Consider the following 20,712-nt stretch of genomic DNA (forward strand, 5'->3'; position numbering starts at 1 on the left):
ATTTTCCATCTACGAGATTCGGACCTAAGATCTTTTACTTACAAGTAAAGAGGAATATTATTAGACTATAGTACGGAGTGGCAATATTCGAAACCTTTTAGTTTGCCAAGTCATTTCTTGGTCAAAAGATTTTGCAGAAAGTTAAGGTTTTACCACAAAACTAATTGGCAATATGAGAGTAGCCTAATTACTTAAGCACATGTAAGGTCCCTTTTTCCCCCGACGTGGAATGCAGTCTCAAAAAATTTTCTGTCTGAGAATCCTTCCTTTACTATTTGAAATGCTGCCTGCTTTGTACTGCGTAACCAGTTTATAGCTTTGGTGGAGGACTCAGCCTCCTCGTTATAATTTCCTAAGAATCTTGAACGTAATGTCTATCACTAGCTGGAGCATCATTGTAATTGTAAGCCAAAGGGAAGATTTGTTGATCACGTCCTTGGTGAAGATATTCAATTCCTTTGGCAAATAGCTAGATCTTGCAGCTTATCAAAAATGTCTGCTGATGAAATGAAATCATGTAGTGATCTAATGAACAAAAGCTCGTCTAAATCCATCAACGCAGAAGCCAACCAAGGGAATAGCATGGTTGATGTGACCCATTGTTCCCACTTTATTTATGAACTCTTACGGATCTCCCCTTCCAATTGTATAACATCATGTGGTTTACCACATCGTTTTCCGAACACACTAAAATATCTCTCTTTCCTTAGAACTATTGAGGACCAGCAAAAGATAGCTTTCCGTTAAGGTAAGAGATCCTCTCCGGATCTTTTCCACCAAATTCACCCTATCAATCAATCCGAGCCCTTGAAATTTTGATCAAACGGCTAAAATTATTATAACTTTTAAAGATGCCCTCTGCTTTTAACCGTTGGATCAAATTTTAAGGATCCGGATTGATTGATAGGGTAGAGTTGGTGAAAGGGATCCGAAGATGATCTCTTTCCTCTCTTTAAAAACAGTTCCTAGGCCTAACTTGTCTATGAACTGATTTGTAATCCTCTTAATAACTTGTCTATGAACAACTGTTAGGAAGTGTTGTTAATTCCTCTATGCAACAGAGTAGTCTGTGGAGTTCTCAAGAAATGCCATCAGTGGACCTGTATGCATTGTTCAGACAGCACTCAACAGACCTGAATAATAGTTCTGTAAAAAGGCCAAGCACTGGACATCATTGTTCCAACTATAGTAATCAGCGTGAGGGGAACCTAACCTTCCCATTAGAAAACACGTCAGTCAGAGAGCCTGGAAAACATACTGAACCACTTATGGGAAATAAGAGTGGTAGCATAAAGCATGTCAATAATGTCAGTGAGCTCAGCAAAAATCTATCAAAGAAATTTCTGAGGCAATCAAGGAACGAGGGATGAACATCATGCTACCAGAACGGATCCAGGTCCTCTACTATTAGTATTCAGTCCAAGACTTCATGCTTGTTCATTAAATCGTTAATTTTCTCCAGATAACATCACTTGATAGGTTAAGACTATCCCTTGTGATAACACTGGTTGCACAATGTTTGTAGGAATTCCAAAACCGACTGGTTAAAGAACATGGAAGCATCGATCTGGAATGGTTAAGAGATGTTCCCCCTGATAAAGCAAAGTAAGTCATTCCACAATTCATTATCTTGTAGAACGTTACAGCTACCCCCTTTATGCCATTAACAAGGCCATTATTCATCAGGTTTTGTATACAGTTATCACTAATGATTTTCCTGCAGGGATTATCTATTAAGCATACGAGGCTTGGGCTTGAAAAGTGTGGAGTGTGTCCGGCTTTTAACACTTCACCACCTTGCTTTCCCGGTAACAATTATGCGACTACTGAATACTAATTATGTTACAAGAGCCTGGGGACATCTTAAAATCAATGAAATTATATATGTTCTTTGCTCCATATAGGTTGACACTAATGTTGGAAGGATAGTTTGGTAAATGAATGCTTACTTTTCCAGTACTGGAAAATGCTAACCGTATTCCCTCTAGGTACCCAATGCTGGAATCAATTCAAAAGTATCTATGGCCAAGATTATGCAAAATTGATCAACGAACCCTGTAAGCTCATAGCTTCATAAACTTTTCATATAAATTTGAGAGCGCTACTTTCAAGTGCAAAAGTTCATGTAATTTTATTTATATTTGTCGACTTATGCTTTTACTGATTAATTGACTATTGAACCATAGTTATGAGCTGCGCTACCAGATGATTACATTTGAAAAGGTATGCATGCTGTTTCACCAGTTAGAAATATTATCTGTGATCAAACAAAAATAAATTAAGTACCTCATATTTTGATCGTTATGCAGGTTTTCTGCACAAAGAGTAAACCAAATTGCAATGCATGTCCAATGAGAGGAGAATGCAGACACTTTGCAAGTGCCTTTGCAAGGTTTGAACTATAATCTTTGATAATTTACATATATATTGCTGCCACTGTGCAGGAAAAAAATACATCGTAGCAAGTTATCAGAATCTCCAGATATCTCGAGACACGGGATTCAGGGTCAATTACATAATAATCAGAAATTTATAAGGAACTAAGAATTGTAGATAGTTTCATGGAGAATCTATAGTTGTATAACTCTACGTTTCACTAATCACGTGGAACAATTAAGAGATTGTACTGAGAAAATTGATACCAACCATGTTTGGTGCAGTGCAAGGCTTGCCCTGCCAGGTCCAGAAGAAAAGAGCATTGTGAATTCAAGTGTTCCAATTACAGCCGCGATAATAGCTGTCACTCCCATGTCACTGCCTCCACCTGAAATCAACTCACTCCAGATAGCAGGTGTTGAGATTAACAAGTGTGAACCAATCATTGAGGAACCACCATCCCCAGAACAAGAGTTCACTGAGCTATAACAAAGTGACATCGAGGACTTGTTCTACGAGGATCCAGATGAGATTCCTACCATCAAACTCAACATGGAACAGTTTACATCGACATTACAAAACTATATGCAAGAGAAGATGGAGCTTCAAGAAGGTGACATGTCCAAGGCTTTAGTTTCCTTGACTTCGGAAGTTGCTTCCATCCCTACACCCAAGCTAAAGAATGTCAGTCGACTACGAACAGAGCACCAAGTGTAAGTACATTTCATCCCATAGTCACAAACCCACATATTCCTTGCAAAACACTGAACACAAACTGAAATATAGTAGGGCCAAAGTCCACGGCATGTTCAATCTAGGAAAACAAACTTAGCGTCGAAATTTTGAATTCACCACCGTCAGAATTCTTGCAGGAATTTCAACAACTCTCTGCCTGGAGCCATACGTTCTGAGTTTTGGTACCCATACCTATACAAGCATGTGTATACAGGCATAACTGTAAATCCTCTGACACCCTTATACATTCTTTGCTGGTATAATGCAGGTATGAACTACCAGATTCACATCCACTCTTAAAAGGGGTAGGTTAAAATTATATATATTATATCTACAATACATGAAGCGTTCTAATTCTCAATTAATCACCATTCAACTTTACAGATGGACAGACGGGAACCAGATGATCCAAGCCCTTACCTTCTTGCTATACGGACACCAGGTAAGCTCCAGACATAAAAGAACTGAGATACATTGTTGAGGATCTTGAGATCTATTCAAATTTAATGCATTTGATTCGGTATGCCAAGTTAGAACTTGGGATACAGATGCATGGATGGCCTAGCGCTAGCTAAATTTGACATCAGATGAATGAAGTCGAAATATTGTACATCTTACTAAGTGATACATTTATTTTATTTATATCAGGTGAGACTGCAAATTCAATTCAACCACCAGAAAGGAGGTGTGGCTCCCAAGACCAACACAAATTGTGCAATGAGAAGACATGTTTTTCATGTAATAGTATAAGAGAAGAAAATTCACAAACAGTCAGAGAGACGATTTTGGTGAGAAAAATTGATTGTTGTAATAAGTCAAAGACAATAAACTACATACATCTGTTTACCGAAATTTAATTCAACTTGTTGCAGATACCTTGTAGAACAGCAATGAGAGGGAGCTTTCCACTCAACGGCACATATTTTCAAGTTAATGAGGTAAGTCTTATTGAAACTAATCTCCTTGAAGTTTATCTACAGAGCACAGTCTGGACAAAATTAAAAGTGGTCCAGAATCCTGTACTCCACTTCTGTAAGCCAGAATGTTAGAGCCATTACTTCCAGATTTATAAACAAAGTTCTATCACGATGCAGATGTTCGCAGATCATGAGTCTAGTCACAACCCAATAGATGTTCCAACGGGGTGGATATGGAATTTGCCAAGACGGACCGTATACTTTGGAACTTCTGTATCGACAATATTCAGAGGTAAGTGATATTAAGATACCAGCGTTGCGATTTTCACATCCCATTTAGAGATGTATACTTACAACGAAAATAATTATGTCCACCAGGTCTATCAACAGAGGGAATTCAATACTGCTTTTGGAGAGGTATGTGATACTAACTTCAGTTCTTCATAATACTTTGCGATAACTATCATGAGTTATCTTCTCAGGACTAGTTATATAACAAAGGTATACTTACCATGGTTTAAGAAAAAGAAAATGTAAATGATAAACTTTGAACTAATTTGTAATTTTTGATGCAAAAGACAAATCATTGATAGTGCAATTATATGTAATTAGCCAGAGGGTAATTAAGATATTTGACTGATGATTTCTCGAGTCCTGAGTGTCTTCAAAAGAAGGGGAAATAAGAGGGAAAGAAATCTGACGAAATTTTGGTGCGACTGTTGAAAACATTGTATTAAAAACCGGTGTATGTAATTTAGCTGTACAAAGTGAAACAAGTTTACTTATTGACTGATTGATTTATATGCAGGATATGTGTGTGTGAGAGGATTTGAAAGAAAAACAAGAGCACCACGACCCTTAATGCCCAGATTGCATTTTCCTGCAAGTAAGTTGACCAGGACAAAAAATGAAGGGAAGAAACAGCATTGATCATGGTGCAAAGAAGATTTTCATCACACGACTGACTGTGAGAAGAACAATGACTAACGAATTCTTTTGCATTCAATTATTTTTCCTCTAGATGAGCATTGACTATATGACAGGCAGGCAGCTGATAGCAAAGTATCATGCACAATATGTGAGATCTCATGATCAGTTGATTGTAGCCTGTATGTACATTAGTATTTTTCGATAAATGCCCAAAAAAGAGCAATCCTTCCGAAAAATGTCGCATTGTCACTATCCAAAGAAGAAGATTTCTTCGGCAGTCAATAAACAAAAAGAAAAATTACATGTATGGATGCGTGAATACAGAATATACATTAGATGAAGTGATGCACAGCGGAAAAGGCAAAAGACTGAGGTAAACGAATCATCACAAGTACAGCCGGCCTATACTTAAACAAGAATGCCGTGTCGTCCAGCGGAGCCTAGAAGAAGGTGACATGGGCAGACAGCTGACTCTTTTTCAATAGAAAGGAATAGCCAAACCAACCCAGCTGGTATGTCAATCTCAGAAATCTTATCGACCAGCAAACCGGAGACGCAATGCATAATTCAGAAACATATTTTAATCCCTAATGCCAGTCATTTCCACATTCTTCTTCTTCTTATAGGCCTTTTTCCACTATGTGGGGTCGGTTGTAGGGGGATGCAACATGAGGACTTCCCAGGAGGTCACCCATTCTAGTACTATTGTCACCCAAAACTCGCTTAACTTTGGAGTTCAGATGGGATCCGGTGCATGTGAGTTGGTATGATCGCATCTTAAGGATTCAACGTAAGATAGGAGTGCCGATCAACTACCTGACGCCCTCCTCCCCCTCCTTTATCTGGGCTTGGAAATGGCAATGTAAGATAAACTTACACAGATGGAGTTCCAGTCATGTCCACATTGCAGAAGAAAGTGTACTCTCAGTCGAAATATTCGACATGCTAACAATCTTTTGCTTGTATTTTAAATCCTAGATATCTGAGGTCGTCAAGGGTATGAACAAAGTTACAGGTCATATTCAAATCATACAGAAACTCGACTGTTAAAAAGATCTGAAAACATTTAGAACAATTTCTACACAAAAGAAATATGATTAAAGAATTTAATCAAATATTACACTGCTCAAGAAGGCTTCGATTCATTTAACAACCAACGTTTTAAATGAAGTTAGCTGCAACTATACTAATATTTCGAAGATAGGTAGCTACAACGTTGTAAATGACATTTACCTACAATTGTAGAATGATGAAGATGAAGAAATCCTCTCAAGCTTCTATTACTACATTATTTTAAAGCTGATACCACTCACAATACTTCCGTTGAGCTAATATACCTCAAATAAAAACCTGCCTCCAAGACATTAACTTAAAATGGCATCAAGAATAATAAATTCAATCTATACTAAGATCGAAAACACAAAGAAACACTGTTCGTAAGCATAGTGTTCCGTTTTTACCCCCACTTGGTCTCTTCTATTTCATTTATGCCACTGATCCCTTTTGACATCTGGGATCGCGCTCAGAAACTCACTGTGGCTCTCTTCGTTTCTGCTCTTCTGCAATTAAATTTACTCTCATCCCTAGAATCCAAAACTCCCTCATACGTCGCTCCTCTCCATGCCCGCTGCTTCCTTTTCATCCTGGCCTCTACTGCAATCATGCCGCTTTCCCTGCTTCCGACATCGTCCTTTTTAATGGGTAAGCTCTGAAACCTTTGTAGAACTCATGCATGTTGTGTTGATTTCAAAATTTCACTATCAATCACTCTCAATATTCCACAAAACAACATTTTCTGTTCGCATATATGAGTAATTAATTTGATTAGGTTTCTGGTCAGAGTTGCATTTATATTCTGCATTTTCTTGAGGAATTTAGTGTCTAATTTGAAAAATTCAGGAAGAATATTTGATTTTGTGCAGAACCCATCTACTAAAATGTCTAGATTTCTTGATGGACTTGAGGAAAAAGATGGTAATTTGGTTTATCCATCCCTCCAAATTTTGATATTATGTATTGTAATGAGATTTTTAGTGTCCAATCTAAAAAACCCAGCAAAAATCTTTGCTTGAAGAGTTTTGTGTCTAATTTGAAATAAACAAAAGGATTTTTAGTTGAATTTGAATATCCGCATGTTTGATTTTGGTATTGTATAAATAGGGTTTTTAATTTCAATCTTGAGTAGGACTTTGACTGATTGTGCATTATGGGAGGAAATGTAGATTGAAAGTGTCTGCTTACCGTGTAAAAATCGCGTTAACTTTTTAACATTTGAAGTAAAATACTTTAGGACAACACCGTATTTATGAGAATGACAATAAATTAAAACATGCAAGTCTATAAATACCAACAGGCTTGCAGATATATTTTAGGGGGTGTTTGTTTACCCTCACTAGATGTCTTTGGATTAGATTGGACTAATAGTTAGTCCAATTTGATGTTTGTTATCATGCGGGACTAGTCTTAATGAGACTAGCCCGGACTCACCTACACTAAAGGCTTCACTTAGAGGTCTTAGTGAGACCCTCCAAAAACCACAGGATTGCTAGTCCCGTCTCCTTCTTCTGCAAGCAGCGTCGCTCAAACCCGTATGAGCAGTATTAGCCCTCCATCGTCCCGAAAACCCAGCGCCCTTTTGACATCTAGGTCAGTGATTTGGTGTCTTTTTCCATCTGGGTCGACCCGAACGACGGCAAAAACGGGTCTCATGGTGATCCAAATTCTTCCGCAGACAGCAAGATTGAAAACTTTAGCATTGGTGCAATGACTCTGAGTGATTTTTCTTGACCAACTGTGATTTGCCCAAAAAATACAGGAACCAAATTTGAAGAAAAAAGAAAAAAAAAAGAAAGAGCGATGGGAGAGGGGACATTATACATAAAGAAACAATAAACTTCTTCTGCAAGATTGTATTTTCATTTCACACTGATCAATTACACATATGTCAATATATATAGCCTTTGGCTTTTTACATTTGTACGCTTAATTACCTTAACTAATCCTTTAACCATTCTAACAAACCACAGTTATTAACTAAACTAACTACATTTAGTTTTTACCAGACTATTTTACAGTAACAAAAATCTATGACTTGTCATCCTCCTTAATACACCCCCTCAAGCAAGAAGAGGAATCAGAGTTGATTCCAATTGGAAGCTTGGAACACAAATAGCTGAATTGATTTTTAGACAAGGACTTGGTGTGAAGATCAGCTAATTGGTCTTCACTGCAAACAAACTGCACTTTAATAAGTTTGGCCAGAACCAATTCTCGAATGTAGTGATAGTCTATCTCAACATGCTTAGTTCGAGCATGAAAAATAGGATTAGATGCTAGTGAGATTGCTGAGATGTTATCACACCACAGTATAGGCAGTTTAGAAAGAGGGAAATGAAGTTCACTAAGAATTTTGCAAACCCAAGTGAGTTTTGCAGCCGTGTGAGCTAAAGACCGATATTCAGCTTATGTAGATGAACGAGCAACAATACTTTGTTTCTTAGCACTCCAGCTAATAAGGTTAAGACCAAGAAACACATAATAGCCACTAGTTGATCGCCTATCAAACGTGCAGCTAGCTTAATCAGCATCTGAGTAGGCTGAGAGATCAACAGGACCCTTGGTAAACCATAGACCATGAGAAATAGATCCTTTTAGGAATCGGAGAACTCTTTTGGTTGCTTGAAGATGTTGTTCCCTCGGAGCATGCATGAATTGACAAATCTGATTTACAACAAAGGCAAGATCCGGTCGAGTCCAAGTGAGATATTGGAGTCCTCCAACAATAGATTGATATTCAGTAGGATTGGATAGAAGGGGCCTATTGTGATCTAGTTTCTTGGAACCAAGGGGTGTGCAGCAAGGTTTTGCACCTTCCATATTTGTTTTCTTGAGAAGGTCAAGTAAATATTTGGTCTGATGAAGAAAGATCCCTTTGGTAGATCGATGTACTTCCAAGCCCAAGAAGTAATGTAAAGGACCAAGATCCTTCACTGGAAATCGATCACTAAGCTGTTGAATGAACTGTTGGCAGAGATGTGAGTTAGGTCCAGTGATTAGAATGTCATCCACATAAACAAGAACAATAACCAACTGAGGTCCATGAAGCACAAACAAAAAGGCATATGAGGAAGATTGTTTGAACCCAAGTGTATGCAGAGCCTGAAACAGTTTATCAAACCAAGCTCGAGGAGCTTGTTTAAGACCATACAGAGATTTTCGTAACTTGCACACATAACTGGGAGAAGGAGGATCAACAAAACCTGGGGGTTGTTGCATATAAACATCCTCCTTTAAATCACCATGAAGAAAGGCATTGCTAATGTCTACTTGATTTAAAAACCAATTGTATTGAACAGCAAGAGTAAAAAGGATCCGAATTGTAACCGGTTTAGCAACTGGACTTAAAGTTTCTTGAAAATCAATCCCTTCTTGTTGATGGAAGCCCTTTGCCACTAGCCGGGCTTTGTACCGATCAACAGTGCCATCAGGCTTTTTCTTAACACGAAATACCCACTTGCAACCTACTACATTTTGAGAAGGATGAGAAGGAACCAAAGACCAAGTTCCTGTAGTTAATAATGCATTGTATTCATCCTGCATGGCAGCTCTCTAGTGAGCATGCTTGGATGCTTGCAAATAGGTGTTGGGAACAAATTCAAGATCAACTAGGAGTGGATGCTTGGTTGCTGCATAAGCTTTAGGCTTGTAAATCCATGCCTTAGATCCTGTAACCATAGGATGTGTATTTCCAGAAATGGGAAGATGACTTGTCTCAGTTGTTGGCAAAACAGATCTTTCTGAATCAGAGACAGAAGTACTTAGAGTTATAGATGAACTCTGACTAGTAGTGATAGGTGGAAAGGTGCATTGTAGAGTTGGAGAGACATCACCAATGGGAGAAGGTTGAGTATACTTGCTAAAGTAAAGATCCATAGAAGGGGAAGGTACTGAAGAAACACTGCCGTAATTAAACTGGTGAAGCTGCAGTGACTAAAATGGGTAAGTACCTTCATTAAAAACCACACGTCTTGATATATAGGCTCGGTTGGCAATAGGGTCAAAACACCTATAGCCTTTGTGTTGAAGACTATATCCCAAAAATACACAACTTTTGCTCTTAGCATCCAATTTGCTATGAACATAAAGTTTAAGCCATGGGAAGCATTGGCAACCAAATACTTTGAGTGTGGAATAATCCGGATGCCGATTGAAAAGAATTTCCCAGGGGGACTTAGTAATGCCAGAGATTGGAAGACGATTAATAAGGTATATAGCAGTGGAGAAGGCTTTAACCCAAAAAACATGAAGGACAAGCAACAAGCAAAGTCCGAGCTGTCTCAACAAGATGCCTGTACTTTCTCTCAGCACAGCCATTTTGTTCAGGAGTTTGTGGACAGCTAAATTGATGTAGTATACGATGTGCACTGAGAAATGATGCAAAGGAATGACTAGTGAACTCACCCCCTGAATATGAACGCAACACTTTGATTTTATTACCAAGTAAATTTTCTACATAGTTTTTGAAGATAACAGATGTAGAAAATACATCAGATTTGGACTTCAAAGGAAAGAACCAGCTATATTTGCTAAAATCATCAACAAGGAGCAAGTAATACTTGAAACCACTGCTAGATGGAACAGATGCATGTCCCCATAAGTCACAGTGCAAAAGTTGAAGACTTTGAGTTGTTGTGGAAGAAACCATTCCCAAGGGACGCTTGTGGTTCTTAGCTAATGCACAATCTGGACAGAAAAATTGACCAGTAGACCGCCCTTGCACTGTAAGATTATTAGTAAATATGACCTTGCGAAATATAGATGAAGAAGGATGACCCAAACGCCTATGCCACACTTTGACAGGAGCTTTAATACTAAGGAAAGCAAAATGTAAAGTGGTAGGAGAATGACTGGAACTTTGGAGTGGATAGAATTCATCTTTAACCGGTCCTCGCAAAAGCATCATCCTCGAAATACGATCCTTGACAATGGATCCATAAGGGTTAAGTGTCAATGAACAATCATTATCCTTAAGAAATTGATAAGCAGACAAGAGATTATGTTTCATGTAAGGAACATGTAGAACATTTCGCAGCTTAAAGGAAGTATGATGATTGTGCAGAGATGATGAACCAACATTATGAATGGACAAACCTTTACCATCGCCAATATACACTTTGTCCTCTCCAGTGTAAGGAGTGAGAGAAGAGATATTAGCAACATCATTGGTGATGTGGGAGGTGGGAGGTGGCGCCAGAATCAATTAACCAAGACTGAGATGGTTTGGCAGAGTGATGCACACATATTGTAGCAAGTTTGGCCGAGGAATGCGACCACAGATGTCCGGATTCATACGATCGTAACAGTCAATCACCTCATGACTAGTAGAACCACAGATTTGACACAGTGCTTTGAAGGTGGAGGAACCTGAAGTATTACGAGAGCCTTGATAGTTTTTATTGCCACGATTGTTAGTGAAGCTGCCACGATGATTGGGAAAAGTGCGATTACCCCTATTTGAGAAGAAGTGACCCCAAGGAGGCTTGCCACGATTTGAGTTGTATCGAGATGTAGAGTGAAGAGGTTGAGACTGAGCAGCAAAGGCAGATGGAGTAGGAAAGAGAGGTGGTTGAGACTACACCAAGAAAGTTTGAAACGGTTCAGTGGCAGAGGCTGAGATGACATTCTTCCGTCGAGCCATAGAAAGCTCCTTAGTGCGTAAGAGGCTGTGGAGTTCATCAAGAGACGTAGAGGACAGGCGAAGCATGATGAAGTCAATGAAGGACTCAAATTCATCAGGTAAACCATGTAGGGTGGCAGTAATGAGATCACGATCGGAGACTGAAGCACCGTCAACGTGTAAGGAATATGCAATTTCCTTAATTTGTTGAAGATAGACAGAGATGGAATTGGATCCTTTCTGAATCAGTTAAAGTCGCGATCTCAATTGATGAATGTTAGCCTCTGAAACTCCATCAAAACGTTGTTCAAGCTTCACCCAAAGCTCTCAAGAGGATGAAACCCCAACTGTGAACGGGATGATTTCTTCAGAAAGTGTGGAGTTTAACCACTTTTTCATACTATTCCTAAAAAACAGGATTCATCAAACGATCAGGCAAGAAAGGCGGTGGACAAATGTTAGTGCCATCAATGACGCTAAGAAGCTTGTAGCGCCTGAAGATATGAGCAAACAGCGCACGCCATGAGAGATAGTTGGAGCTTTTCAGCTTAATTGGCACTATGCTACCAATGTTGTGAATCGTAAAAGAAGTGTACGAATTCACAGAAGGAGAAGAGAAATTAGGGTTTTGAATCGGAGAAGACGATCCAGTCAGTGGCGATTCAGATTGAGAAGCCATGACACAATCAAGAAACAGAATCGAAGAATCGAAGAAGAAAAAGTGAAGAATCAGAGGGAAGAAAGCAAGAATCGATCAAGAAACGATCAATCGAGCGGAAGGTGGGAGCGGTGCTGTTAAGCGAAATGGCGAGATACCGTAAAGAAACAATAAACTTCTCCTGCAATATTGTATTTTCATTTCACACTGATCAATTACATAGATGTCAATATATATAGCATTTGGCTTTTTACATTTGTACCCTTAATTACCTTAACTAATCATTTAACCATTCTAACAAACCATAGTTATTAACTAAACTAACTACATTTAGTTTTTACCAAACTATTTTACAGTAACAGAAATGGATGACTTGTCATCCTCCCTAATAATACAGAGGTGAAATGAGAGAAACAAAAGGAGGGGGAGGGAGACACTGGTAACAAAAAAAAAAAAAAAAAGGGCAAAAATGGGGAGAAAAGGGAAATGGGAGGGAGAGGCGGAGGGACAAAAATGGGGAAAAAAGGAAAGGGGCAAAAACAAAATTTTGAAATACCCATTAAAACCCATGAAGGTTTAAGCACAAAATCTAAAATAAAATTGATAAGAGATAGATTGTGAATTGAAGAGCCAAGATTGATGGACAATTGGGAGTTACCCGCGAGAGAGAAGGCTTTCCGAGATGGACTGCTGCTTTGTTTTCTTATAGTGGAATGTAAGTTTGCATAAGTGGGTTTATGGACGAGATCTTTCCAAAATGAAGAAGAGGATTCTAGAAATAAAAAGAAAAAGAAAAAGTAATAATAAAATATTAATTGATATACAGTGAATTAATATAAAATAATATAATATTGTAGTCCTGTTTCTTAGTCCAACGCTGCACCAAACATTTCACTAAATCAGTCTAGCTTAGTCTAGTCTAAGCCAGTCTAGCTTAGTCCCTAAAGCTAGTCCAGTTCGAGATAGTCTGGTGCAACAAACGCACCCTTATGGTTTTCTTTTATGTCGAGAAAATTGGGATTCCTTTTAAAAGACTTTATTGATCATATGGTTAAGGAGTACTTACTGGAACTACAGCAAAGCTACCAGCTTTGCTTTCTTTATTAGTCACTAGAAGAATAGTGGAAGCGGATGAATTTATGAGGGCTGGCTTATAGATGGATGGCTTCCTAATCTGTATGACTACCATGTTCACCGTTACTATTCAGGTTCGTCCAAAACTTGCTCAAAGAGCAGACTGTCAGTGATTTGAGCTGGTTGTAAATAGTATTATCTCTTTGTAAATAACACTTTAAAATCATCTCTCTTAGTGTAAACATGCTCTATGTAAGATAATATCACCCTAAACGATCTTAAAACCAGCAGCATCGCGTGGGGGCTCAATTGTTAGTGTAATCTAAATGTAGTCCACAACATATACTTCATATAATACTACTATGGATTGAAACTACATAAATCGACCCCACAAAATAGAATATCGCACTTACACACAGATCAACAATATGTAACCCACATTAACAACGACGCCAGATCAAGAGTGTGTTTGTATTAGAGGTTCAATTTCCACATTGCGTGAATTTAAAGGATAATTGTCGAAACACATTCAACAATAGATATCCAAATAGTGTGATAAGTCAATTAAAATGCCATCAACAAACTTTCTATGATAATTAAAGATCTAACTTTGAAAAAGCAATATGCAATCTGATGCGAAGCTGAAAAAACAATGAAAGAAAAGATAGGTGAGCCAACCTTCTCCAACACATGCAAACACAGTTTCGTGTTTTTTTTTTTTTTTTTTGGGTCTTTTTTTTTTTTTTTTCTTTTTTGTTCAATGACTTAATAGTATTGTTAGGGCCCAAAATATTATTTTGGGCCGAGAGTACTTAGAGTCACTCTCGGCCCAGTGGCATTTATTTAGGATTTTGTTAATGGGCCATTCAGTCAAGGACAACTGAATCCTATTACGAAGAGGTTTGGTTTGGATAAGGGTGAGTTAGTCGAAACCTAGTGCAACAAGGAGTCTTAAGGCTAAGGACGCTGAGAATTAGGGGATGAATCTGGTTTCTTAAAGAGCTTGGTTCAAAGTCCTATTGGAGTTAGGATTGGTCGAGATCTAATCAAATTGGATTGAGGAGTTCAAATTCGAGTACGATTTTAGCTTGATCATGAGGGGGTTTGCTACTATAAATAGAGAAAGGAGTGCATCATTCAAGGCTTTCCAATTCAACATACAAATTGCCCTGCGCAAAACTTCCCAACAACCTTGAGATTTTCTCCTCTCCCTCTTTCTTCCCGCCAACACATCTTCAGTTTGGATAAACAGCACTGTGAAGGCAACTAGCGACATCTTCAGTTTGGATAAACAACACTGGAACTGTAGAATTAGCCAATCAAGGAACACCTTCAGTTTGGATAGACATCACTACTTTGAGGTAAACTGGTTATTTATCCAAGTCTAGGTCAATAAGGATTTTCCAATCCTTGTTGGGAGAGGTCATCTCATCAACCTTTTAGTGAAGTGAGGTGTTACAATTCATTAGGCTCGGCACATTGAAAGCCGAGTTTTGTTTATGATTGAATATTCACAAGTATCTTTTAGAGTTCGGCATTTCGACGGCCGAACCACATTTACCATTAAGACATATATCTCTTCAAGCTTTAGAACCTGAAGAACAAGACGTGTTCCTTCCTCGATCGCAGTCGCAAGATCGAGAAGTTAGCAGCATGCCTAATGCAATATCAACACATTCTACTCCCCGACCGAGTTCGGCTGACGAGTTGGCATGGCCCACATATAACTGAAGGACGTAGTTAGCTTATTAGTTATTCGACCTGCGCGCCATGTAGGTTCATTAATTTTTAGGGTCAACATGTACTTATATTCCCAAAACCAAAAATTGGAATCTATGTTTGTGGGGTCGTCCCACTCAAATTCTTCAGGTTCTTCATGCGTTTCTCAATATCCACGAAGTTGGAGTGGCTTTCTGCTTGAGCGGCCGCTTGGTTCTTCTACGATTTGCCGGCAAAAGCTTTGATTTTTATCAAGGTTTCCTAAATTTGATCCATGAATGGCATGTGTCTGTTGACAGGATTTTACTGTTCTCAGGTGCGACTGTCATTTCCTGTGGTTCATTACTCGCTCTGGATGAGGACGCGTTAGGTAACGGATTATCCGCTTTTGGAATAACGGATGCATCGGAATGTGGTTTGTCTCCACCAACGGGGTTAACATTAGCATTAACTGAGCTTTCTTCAACATACATGCTTGTAATAGAGTGATCTGGTCAAGCAGAAAAAGAGTTTACTCTCAATGAAAGAATCAATTGTTGGAATCAAATTGGCAATTATAGACTTCTTTGCCATAAAACATTGCTCATCTTCATCTTGGTCCAGTCAGCATCAGACACACTTGCTGGTTTATTCTTAACACCTTCAGTAAGGTACTGTTTGGTACGCAGACGGGACGGAATGGAACGAAGGTTTCGTGTTATGTTTGGTACACACACGATGGAACATGACGGTTCCGTTTTGTTTTTGGTAAGTGCATGACGGAATAGAACCAAAAGATTAAATGACTAATTTACCCCTGTTCTGTCTGTTATTTGGTACAAAGTTTATATGTGTGACGAGACGGGATAGTTTTTTTTTCTTTTTTTTTTTTTTTTTTTTTTTTTTTTTTAATAACTTTGGTCATATTTGAACACATATATGCTTATCTATGATATATTTTTTACACTAGCACATGACTGAAGATATGTTATGCCATGAATTCCATCTTGTTGACATCATAGTCATGGATAATTGCTTGAAGGTTACTAAGAATGTTGAACCATTTGATCTTGAAGTGAATAAACAATTCAAGGGGACTTGGATCCAAATTATATGCTTTTAATCCACATCATTCGAAATCAAATGCAAGCACAAATAACAAAACCCCAATATGGTATCAGAAATAAATAGCAATGGAAGCATCTCTTTAACTTGGGTTACTTAAGCTTATAAACTCTAAAATTGATGGGTTCAAGAAACAAATCCCGCAGTTAGCAGATGAAAATCTAAAACAAAAATCCTTCCAAAATGAAACCTGACACCAAGTGCGCATCAAGCTCTCTATTTCTTCTATTCCTTCTCTGCCTTTGTTGCCTTCTTGAGCCTGGCACCAATTGGCATGTATTCATTCTCTCCACACAAAGTTTGTCATATGCCTTGAATGATTTCAACTCATTGGTAACCTTCACAAGCTCAACTGTGGGCTTCTCACGTGCAATTGGAAGGCTACGAGAAAAGATTGAGATCGAACCTGGAGATGCAGCGGCTACGGGAGAAGATCAAGATCGAACCTGGAGATGTAGCTGCTACGAGAAAGGATGAGGAAGAAGGCTACGGGAAAAGGCATCGGCAAAGAAGATGGAACGAAGATGATAGAATTTTAGGGTTTGTTTTATGATTTGGATGGTGTAAATATTGAAAAAGATAAGGGGCATATTTGTCTTAAAATGTTATAATTTTGTGTTCCACGGGGTTGGAATGAGTCGTTCCAGGGAGAGGTGGAAAGAAAATTCAGCCAAAACTCGTTCTATGGGACAGCACGTCCCACTGCCTTTGGTGCACTAAACGTAGGACGAGCGCGTTCTGTCCCATCCCACGTACCAAACGGTACCTAAAGCATGTCCTCCATTCTTTATATTCATGTAACCCAATTAAAGCGGGCTGCATATCAGCCAAATCAAGCTTTGATACAACTTGTTGTGAATATCGCATTTAAGAATGAGAAAAAAAAAAAACTCTAGAAATCGAAAACAAAATAAACTAAGATAAATCACACTAAGAATTAACGTGATTCACTTATATGTACCTATGTTCACGGGGCAGCAATAACAATCTTTCACTATATCAATAATGAGTACAACAAATAATATTGCCAAGCTTCTAGGACTAAGACTTGATGAAAAACCACAAAGAATAAGAAAAAGACATACATTTTTTTATCTCTTTTATTTTCTCTCTCACATTTTGCCTTTCTCTCACTCAACAATATCGCATTTAAGAATGAGAAAAAAAAAACTCTAGAAATCGAAAACAAAATAAACTAAGATAAATCACACCAAGAATTAACGTGATTCACTTATATGTATCTATGTTCACGGGGCAGCAATAACAATCTTTCACTATATCAATAATGAGTACAACAAATAATCTTGCCAAGCTTCTAGGACTAAGACTTGATGAAAAACCACAAAGAATAAGAAAAAGATATACATTTTTTTTATCTCTTTTATTTTCTCTCTCACACATTTTGCCTTTCTCTCACTTGAACTGTCATGCCCCAGTCCTGACATACGTCTAGGATCTACACGTGACGTCACCAATTTCATGTATATCTAACATACCCTGTCTCCGGGATATGTGCAAAGCACAACTCAGGATCCAATTGCGTAGTAATTTTTCGTATACTTTATGGATGCATCTAACCTCGTTGTTAGATTGCCTACGTACCCTAAATAGGGATCAAGCCATTCGTAGTTCGTCATTCACTACACTCGAACATTCATCACATAAACCACTATGTCCTAACGTAGTACCACGATTTAAGCATGCAACATCTCAAGGAACATTCAACGAAGCACAATAATATTCTCTAGTCATCTTGCCATTCACACACACATATACTTTCCAACAACATCAAGTTCCGGCCGAAGCCTACCTCTCTGAAGAATGGGATTTTAGACCACTCAACGAAATCCAACAACATCAAGTTCTAGACCACTCAACGAAACCAAAATACCAAATGCGATTCTGGACCACTCAATGGAATCCAAACCAAGATACGATTCCGGACCACTCAACAGAATCGTAGAGTAGAAGGGATTTCGGACCTCTCAAAGGAATCCGAGTGGATATAATACCAGACCACTCAACAGAATTGTGGAGTACAATGCATATCGAACCACTAATGAAATCCAAGCTGGATACGATTCTGGACCACTCAACGGAATTGCTGATCACGAGGGATTCTGAACCACTTAACGGAATCCAGACGGAGCAAGGAACTGAACTACTCAACGGAACCCCAGTGGAAATCCAGTTCCGGATCACTTAACGGAACCGAGCAGAAGTCCAAGAAATATTGCAATGCTCAAAGAACAAGACATGATACAAGTACTCAAAATACAAAAGCTCAATGAAACAAGAAATGGAACAAAGCACAAGGTACACAATTAGAATGGCTCAACGAAACGAGAAATGAAATAATGTTACGATATGTGAAACAAGTCTCGAAGTAACAAACCCTATGACAATGGGTTCATGGTCCACTTTTAGCCCTCACATTTCATCACATCAGGCCAAACATGCCACACTCCACAACAAGTTCAATACACATGTCAATCACATAAAATAAACAAGCATATCATAATGTGATGCCATCAGTACGTAAATTGAGGTGCATGTCAATCGAGGAAGACACGTCATCATGCTGAGCCCAATAAGCTCTATGGAATCTCAACAACACTCTAAGCTCAGCAACACGCTAGAAGAACTCGGGCTAGTTGACTAAAAAGTCAATTGTCGATCAAGATCGAGGGTAGGGTCCATAACCCTAGAAATTTAAACCGGAAGATCCGCCTATCAGATTTTTGATCTGTAACTTTCCAAGAATCTCACTACTCTTCTAGAACAATGTACTAAAATTTCATCACGATTCATCGGTTAGATCTCTACCAATCACTAAGATTAAGTGGCAGTCAACGTTTGATTTTACAAACATAGAAATCCAATTCGAAAAGATTTGTACGTTTGATTCTTGATCCGTCAGTTTCTAATGTCCTCAAATATTACGTACTATAACGTATTAAAGTTGGGTGACGATCTAACAGTTAGATCGTCAAATTATAAAATGATCAAGTGGCGTAATATTCAATACTAGGTTCAAACTATTGAACCACATCAAACAGATACTAAAACTAAAATCAGAACACCGAATTTAACTTAAAAAGGTTGCGTTGGCCCACTAGCTACACGTCGCCGCTGGTGGCGTTTTTCGATGGATGGAAACCCCAAATTTTGACCAACTCTAAAATTCACCAAATCTTGCAGAAATGTACAACTCAACGAGAGAAACATTTTTCATACCTCGGCCGTAGCCTAGTTTAGCCGGGAAGTGGCCAGAAAATCTCTCAAAGCATCGGAAACCCCGAAAATGGGTGAACCTCGATCCGTCGAATTCGAAGTTCCGCCGCCCCCAAACTTGTTTGGGGTTTGTTCCTGGACTCAAGAGACACCTAAGGGTGGTGGTGGTTGATGGAGAATGTTTCAGGAATGGTGGATTGAAGGTTAAGGTTTCACGGCACTCGTACGTGTGTCCTTCGTGAAATCACGACAAAAACTCTGTCGATTTTGGCTTTAATTAGATACTGGGATGACGTGAAGGTGTTTGGGGGTGATGGGAGGTTAAAGAAAGCCGGAAAAATCAAAGAAAAACCTGTCGGAACAGTCGTAGGAAATCGGGTCAGTGTTCGGGTCGTCGGGTTTGTAAACGGGTCAAAGGGATCCGGTGCTCCTCCCTCCCTTTCCTTTCTCCCCTTTCTCTGCTTTCTGATTGGGTAGTTCCACACCTCATTTCTCTTCTTTTCTTTCCATCTTAACCACACACATGACTTTATCTCAGTTGTTCCTGATCCAACAAATCTTGAGCCTTCCAGATAAATAATTAAAGGACCATTTTGTCCTCAACTTCAATTGTTTATAACTCATTCGTTATAACTCCAAATGACAATCAGTTTGTGCTCACGCGTTCATATTGACATGTACTATCCTTGAAAATCCGCTTAATTCATTAAGGGCATTTTCGTCCCTTTACTTATCAAAAAATTTGTACGCCGCAAATATATAAGCATTGAAACTACAAATACGAATACAAAATATAGAATACATAATTTTAAATAGTGAAATCCGTGGACGGGATTTCACATCCTTCCCCCCTTAAAAAAATTTCATCCTCAAAATTTCCATTGTCATCCCCACCTACTCAACATTGCAATCGAACACCTAGAGTGGTATACAACTTATTGTTTTGATCCAATTCAAAACTAGTACAATAGCCCCTTTATATAGACATAATAAAGGTCTTCTTCAATAAATCCTAATTGAAATCTAGTTATGAATCATTCTTCAATTGAGAAATTAACTCCAATTGGGTAAACAAACTTCAATTGGGTAAACAATTCCAATTGGGAAAGCAACTCCAATTGGGTAACCAACTCTAATTGGATAACTTCAATTGAAAAAAATAAGTTAATCCTCTAAGACTCTATTCCTAATTGCCTTTAGGACAAATCATTATGGGCTGGAAAAACCCAACATACTTGAATGAAGATGAGCTAACGGAAAACTTGGCGTAAAAATGAGCATAATGACAT

General features: G+C 38.5%; 1 non-coding gene and 1 pseudogene across 1 annotated transcript; one reads left to right on the plus strand and one right to left on the minus strand.

The window, feature by feature from the left end:
- LOC137746973 (DNA glycosylase/AP lyase ROS1-like) overlaps positions 1 to 4,992 on the plus strand; it is a 60,571-nt pseudogene extending 55,579 nt beyond the window's left edge.
- Positions 4,993 to 5,616: 624 nt separating this feature from the next.
- Positions 5,617 to 5,736, minus strand: LOC137749076 (5S ribosomal RNA). The gene has a single exon (XR_011070153.1). It is a non-coding gene; the product is annotated as a 5S ribosomal RNA (ribosomal RNA).
- Positions 5,737 to 20,712: the final 14,976 nt, after the last annotated feature.

Source organism: Pyrus communis, chromosome 10 (genome assembly GCF_963583255.1).
Source record: "Pyrus communis chromosome 10, drPyrComm1.1, whole genome shotgun sequence".
NCBI classification, from domain to species: Eukaryota; Viridiplantae; Streptophyta; class Magnoliopsida; order Rosales; family Rosaceae; genus Pyrus; species Pyrus communis.